The sequence below is a fragment of the Chelonia mydas genome, chromosome 9, assembly GCF_015237465.2.
Source record: "Chelonia mydas isolate rCheMyd1 chromosome 9, rCheMyd1.pri.v2, whole genome shotgun sequence".
Lineage (NCBI taxonomy): Eukaryota > Metazoa > Chordata > Testudines > Cheloniidae > Chelonia > Chelonia mydas.
This window is the reverse complement of record NC_057855.1, coordinates 66489986-66497128: the sequence shown is the minus strand read 5'-3', so window position 1 is coordinate 66497128 and position 7143 is coordinate 66489986. Positions and strand designations below refer to the sequence as shown.

At 43.7% G+C, this 7143-nt stretch overlaps 1 pseudogene; it reads left to right on the top strand.

The window, feature by feature from the left end:
• The first annotated feature begins 554 nt into the window (after positions 1 to 554).
• Positions 555 to 689, top strand: LOC114020411 (annotated as a pseudogene).
• The last annotated feature ends 6454 nt before the right edge of the window (positions 690 to 7143 follow it).

The following is a 7143-nucleotide window of genomic DNA, read 5'->3' as shown; positions in this document are numbered from 1 at the left end:
TTAAGACTGTCAACTAAGACAATGCATAAGAGATAGAACAGAAGAGGTGAATAAAGGGGGATGGGAGAAGCAAAGGAAAAATAAGGGTTACATTTAATCAATTCCGATTTTACTGGTTCAGCTTGCTCTGAAATTTGCTGCAGATTTCAGAGCTAATATCATGCTTTGCAAGCTTCTCCACTAATTTTCCTTCCTACCTTAGGTTTGTCTGCCTAAGCATTCTGGAGGCATCACCACTGTTGCAACCTGATAGTACAACTGTAGAACACCAGGTTTCAGAGTAGCAGCCGTGTTAGTCTGTATTCGCAAAAAGAAAAGGAGTACTTATGGCACCTTAGAGACTAACCAATTTATTTGAGCATAAGCTTTCGTGAGCTGCAGCTCACTTCATTGGATGCCACAAGTACTCCTTTTCTTTTTGTAGAACACCACACATCTACACAGCAAGCTTCCTCAGCACTTGCTCTGAGAAAAGCTAAGCATTAGGATGCACTTTCCCATTTAGTGGCCTCTCTTGTCCAACTACTTCACTTTAATGCTATTGGGATTGCCTAGTGTTAACCTGGCAGGGGAGATACCATGATCACAAAGGTGGTTTTCCCAGGGTGAGGTTCATCCATTGCACTGTGGGTGTGCTGACCCCTGCGATTTCCCCAAATGCAGGAAACTCGACTGCATAATTTGTTAACTCTCATGGGTGTCAGTGCCAAACTAAGCCAATTTAAGTTAAGAACCTAACTAGGTTGTTTGCCCTTCTAAATGCATGTAAACCTTGTAAACTGGGCTGAAATTCCATTCCCCCCTCCCAGAAAAATACACATTTGGGTCAACTGAAACATTTTACAATTTCATGTCAATTGCACAGAATGGTTTTGATGGGGGAAAATCCCATGAAGTCAAAATATTTCATTTTTTTATTCGACTTCTTTCAAAATTTCTTTTTAGTTTTGTTTAAATAGCATTTTAAAAGCTCAAAAACAAAACAAAATATTTTGACCCCTGTTTGTTTGTTTTTTTTAAGAACTGTCTGTGAACCAAAAAAAATTAAAAAATCAGTTATTCACTCATGAGTAGTGGGTTGGTTTTTTTACCCCTAGATGTCTACTCCCATTAGGATATTGCTCTATGGTTAACAGGTCAAGTTAGAGATCCAAAACTCCTTGGCGCTGCATGGAAAATATTGCCTCTTGAGCATGGAAGAACAAACCTTTCCTCCTAAACACTGAAGTACAAAGCTTGTTTTTTTCCCCAACATGAGGCCAAAGTATTCTGGAGGAAACTATCTATCAAGCATCCACTGGTCAGATGTTTCCTCTGATGCATGTAATTAACTACCCTTCGTTATGTTCACGGCATGCACACAGAGATGTTATATAAAAACATAAATTCTGTTCCTGGAAGGTTGCAACATAACACAACTATATTTTTTTAGAATTCAAAATAATTACACAATAACTCAAAAAGAAAGAGAGCCACAAAGCAGGCTGCTCCCTAAAACAGAGGCAGAACTCACCCTGCTTTATTCTAGGCTGGCGCTCTGCTCCCTGACTCTGATTTCACACTTCCCTACAAAGCCCTGTAGCCTACAAACAGGACCAGGAAACCCCTTATTAATTAAGAGGCTGTAATTTTAACACAGTTTCTGACACTTTTCACCAGGTTCCCTGTGAGGATGGGGTTGACAACTAAAGCCTTAATCAAAGTATGAGTAGTGTATTTGTTCAGAAAGAACACAAGTACATTCACTCCAGTGTTTAGAACAAGATCAGTACTCCTGGACTCTTTCTTATTCGTTACATTTTTTCTGACCGTGCATCTTGGTCAAGTCAGAGCCTTTAATTATCTAAAGAACCACTGTTCACTGTTAATGTGCCATTTCTGAATACTAGTAAATTAAGATTTGTTTTGCCAGGTTGATCTTCTACATGCTCTGTACCTGGAGATCCCACTTGCAAGAATCCAGTGTTTTAAGCTTCAAGATCCTCAGAAGAGGAGTCTTCATGAAATTAAGATTGAAGTTAAGATTCTGTATAGCTCCTTTCATCGCCCTCAGAACCATCACTCTGAAAATTTGGGTAATGGAGAGAATTTTTATTGCAAACATGCTATAGTATGAAGTAGGTTGAAGGATGAACAGAGGAAGGTATTGTGAAGACCAAAACAAGCCTTAAAAATAGGTTTGCAATTACTCTCACAGTTTTGTTTTTCCTCTCAACATTGTCTGCATGCTAGGGGTTTGGGGGGTTTTGTTTGGGGTTAATTTGACTACTGATAGGGTAGCTCATTAGTTACTGTCCTGTAACAAAAGTGGCATGTAGATTCTACATGTGCTGGATTGGCAAGAATTTCTCATTTCATACGTCCTTAACATTTTGCTTGCTGTGGCAATTCCACAAAGACAGTAGGCTTCAAGCAGCTGATGAGAAAAAGCTTGGCTAATTGAAAACATTCTAAATTGGTTTAGAGTTGGGTACACTGGGCAGCAGAACATAGACCACTTTTACCACTAATTCCCGTCTTTTCCACTCCTCCCTCCTATTGCACTGCACTCAAAATACAACAGCTTACGCGGACATTAATGAATGAAAAAGCATGCAAGTTCTATACTTCAGCACATTCAACACTATCGGCTCCATTTTCAAGTGGCAATTTTTAAAGAGAAAAATCCAGATGCCATGCCAGTTTCCATGGGTATGGGCTTAAGGGGCATGGTACCAGGCCTTGAGTTGAATAGTCCTCCAGCCCAGGGGCGGATTTACTATGAAACACACAGTGCCCTGGCACGAGGCTCCACAACAACAGGGGGCCCCAGGGCTGGGCACTTGGGCAGCTCAGCACCGATGCATCCGCTGCAGGGGGGGCTGCTCCACGGGAAGGGGGCTGGGGGGGTAGAAGTTGTGGGGAGCAGGAGAGCAGGGAGGGAGGCTCACCTGCAGCCTCAGGGGAGCAGGCGGGAGGTGCGGGTGGTGGGAGCGCTGCGAGCACAGGGCAGCCGCGCAGGCGGCCAGAGAGAAGCAGCACTTTGAAGGGGAAACTGCCACTTCTGTCCGGCTGCTCCGGAGCACACTCTGCTCCTCCTGATTCCTCCAGCCCATGCTCCCAGGGCCAGATTCAGAAAGGGGGTGGGGCTTTAGGGGCTGCAGCCCAGGGCTCCCAGGCCCACTTAGCCCTGGGCTGCAGCCCCTAAAGCCCTTGCATTCTAGCCCTGCCTGGAGGGGAGTGGGAGGCGGCTCTGAGAATCGCAGCCAATGGGAGCTGCGGTGGGCAATGCCTGCGGGGCAAGCACAGGGCCGCGCGGAGCCACCTGAACTCCCTGCACCTGCACCCCCAGCACAAAACAGGAGCTGTCCCAGGTAAGTGCTCCACACCCCAACCCCCATCCCAGCCCTGAGCCCCCTCCTGCACCCGAACTCCCTCCCAGATCCTGCACCGCCACCCCAGCTGCACCCTAACTCCCTCCCAGACCCTGCACCCCCACTCCTGCACCCTAACTCCCTCCCAGACCCTGCACTCCCAGCCCTGAGCCCCAGGAGGAGAATGCAGAAAAAAAATGAAAAACGGGGGAGGGACGAGATAAGAGAGTATGCTCTCCCTGAGCGGGGCCGGGGGGGGGGAGCCAAAAATGAAGCTGAGCACAGGGCCCCACTAACTCTAAATCCTCCACTGCTCCAGCTCCGTTCCCAAATGCACTAAATCCTTTTCTTCCTGAAAAAGAATATTCTGTTAGCCCCATGTTTTATACTGATCCAACATTTCTCCATTTTCATTATATAGCATTAACAGAAAAGTCTTATCCTTTAATAACGTTAGTGTTACCTAGAAAATTGTTACTGTAGTTTCTAGAACAGGCACACAGCCACCAAAGTTGGAGGAGTTCTAAAGCCATCACCACAAGTATTAATGACAACTGCAGCTCTGCACTCTCTTTCATCTCTGTATCTTGATGTGTTTTTTAACCCCACTACTCAAGGTAGCAAGCTACAGCAAAATCTCACCTTAAGACATAGCCAACAGTCAGAAAGATAATCACAGCCACTTCAATAAGTTCTGGTTTCAAAATTGCTTTTAGCTAAGCCACACCTGAGTAAGAGGATCTTGTTAACACCCTGTGATAGGGTCCTTTTCCAAACAAAGGAAACATGCTTCAAAACCACACAAAATTAACTTAGACAGCAAAGAAACCAACAAGTGATCCTCTAGAGCAACACTCAGAATGCCTGTTTCTTCCTTCTCCCCTTAGGAACTTTTGAATGGATCATTACCATTCTTTGGTGCCCACGCCGTCATTTCAATTTAGATCTTAAGTAACTAACAGCCAGATTTTTAAATGTATTTAGACTTTGGTGCACCAAATGTTGCAAGGCCTTTCTGATTTAGAAGCCTAAATTCCATTTTCAAAGTGGATTTAGATGCTGAAGAGCCAAAATGCCACTTGACAGTCAGTGGGATATAGACTTCTAAATCCCTTTTGAAAATGAGATTTCGGAATCTAAATCAGGAAGGCCTTGCAATGCTGAGCACAGTAAAGGCTAAACACCTTCAAAAATCTGGGCCTAAACCAAGATAAAGAATTCAATAATAACCACAAGCAAGAAGTGACATTACCATTTGTCACTCTTGCACAGCACTTGATATGTAAGACCATTATTATCATTATAAGCCAATAGACAAGTGGTGAATGATTTCACATACCTGGTGTCCACTATCGCAGTCCATGTCTCACTTGAAATGGAATTCACCTTCTGCATCAGAAAAGCCGCCAAAATAGTATCTAAACTGAGCGAGAGGGTATGGCAAAACAACAAACTGACAGAACAAAGATGTATGAATCGTGTATGTGTTATCAACATACTTTTGTATGGAGGTGAGACATAGACCTTATACTCTCATCAGGAAAAGAGGCTCAACAGCTTTCATATGTGTTGCCTTCATTGAAACTGGAACCTCCTGTGCAGACAGAGTCACCAATACTGACGTGCTCAAGTAGGCCAGCATACCCAGCATGAAAACACTCCTCAAACAGAGACGCCTCCTCTGGCTTCAGCATGTGTGCCAAATGAACGATGGGCACATCCCAAAGAATGTCCTCAACAGTGAATTAGCATCTGGAAAAAGACCCAAAGGATGCCCAAAATTGCGTTTCAAGGATGTGTGCAAGTGAGACCTCAAAGAAATGAACATGGATGTGGATAACTGGGAAGATCACACTTAGGACTGCCACCTTTGGAAACAAGAGCTTAACAAAGGTCTCCGGAGTTATAAGAGGAAGCAGCCCAGTTTAGCAGAGAAGAAAAGAGCTCGCAGCAAGCAGAGCCCAAAGGGTCAAAACATCACCTTTAAACATGACAGACGCAGCAGAGGTGGTCTCTTTTGTGTGGGTCTCTTCAGCCACAGCTACCATAAAATCAATTGAGTAAATTTTTTACTTCTCAGGGGTGCATACCCATGGTCTCTCAAGACTACTAGACAAGGGGTAAAATATTCAAAATCTCCATGGGATTTAAGCCAAGGGCCAGATTTTTAAGGGATTTAGGCACCTTAAGATGCAGACAGGCACCTAATGGGAATTTCAAAAGCACCTTGATCCCTAACTCCCAATGTGTACAAGTTCCATACTTAAGCACATTCAGCACAATAGACCCTAGTGGGTGTTAGGCACCTAGAATGCAAAATCCCACTATGCACATCTTTAGGTTCCCAAATACTTTAAAAATCTGGCCCCAAATGATTCATCTACTGTTGGAAATGGAATGTAGGAGCCTTTTAAAATTTTACCATAAGCTCTTTGTATTAAAAACGTAACTACAGCCACGACTTTCCACAAACTCAGTGCTACAGTATGGACACTGGCTAGGAAGCAAATGCAAGTTAGCAGATTCACAGGATAGATACACACAACTGTATCATTTGTTCCTGCTAATACAGCGCCAATGCACTATTCATGGCAGCTGATTTACCTAGAGTAGGTACAAACTGGATTTCATTAAGTAGATTTCTACATCACATCACTTTTAAGCAACATCTTAGAGTTCATCGTTTATAGTTTATAATTTCAGGGCCTTGCTGGATCAACATCTGTGTGTGCAAAAGATCAAGTAACAACAGTGGTCAAGAAAGCTATTTTAGCACCTATACCTGGCCAGGAGGACACAGCTTATCTTTGGGCTGTACAACATTACCATCATCTACACTTTTGTAGCTTCCAGTGGTGTGGTTGGTTGTTTTTTTTCTGGGGGTGGGAGGGAGTATGTTATTTTGTTTTTGTTATAAGTCAATAGGAAATAAAGGAAATAAAGGAAATAAAGTTCTTTTCAATGTTCCTTTCTTTTTGTTTCTGTATTAATCAGAAGTGGAGCAGAATGCACAAAAACAGTGCTGTCACAAGTTGTCATTTTTGGATGCTGAAATAAGTTTGAATACTAGATGGCCTTGTTGCTATATTATCCTCAAGTAGAAATCCAAATTGGCTTGTTATTTCAGCTAGACGCATGTGATTTTTCACCTCTACCTTGAAGACCCCGGGGAGGAAGCCCCCCTCCCCACAGACCAACCTGAGATGGACCCAATCCACAGCAGGAACCAGAACTCTAGGCTGATAAGTTACAGTGGACCCCCTCTCCCCCCATCTTCCCCACCAATATCCCTCTTGCTCTGGTGCTATATGCCTGATTTTTAAGATCCAGAATATTTTAAAAACTGTGCACTGATGTTTTCTCCCTGGATAATATACCATGCATTGTGAGTTTGAACTGCAGTGCGGAAGCTACGGCATTGTCATGTCCCATCCCCTTACCAGACTCCTCCAACTTCCCTCCCCTCCTCCATCCAGCATCCATTCTGCTCCACCCTGCAATAGTCATCAAGCAAGACACAGCTATAAATCAGTGATGTTATTGATTTCTGTAGAATCACTATTATTTATTGGCTAAACCCCTAGACCTTAAAAACAGATTATTAATGAAAAATCATTGTGCCCCTGTGTCTGTGTATTTATCACCCAGCCATCAGGTAGCAATGATCCCAGGGCCACATGAACTGGGGAAAAGCAGGAGGCAGGTTAGAAAGGACCTGGCTGGGGATGAAACAGTTGTAGAAACTACGTAGACTGCATAGACTGTCGGTCCTTCATCAGTTGAGACTGAG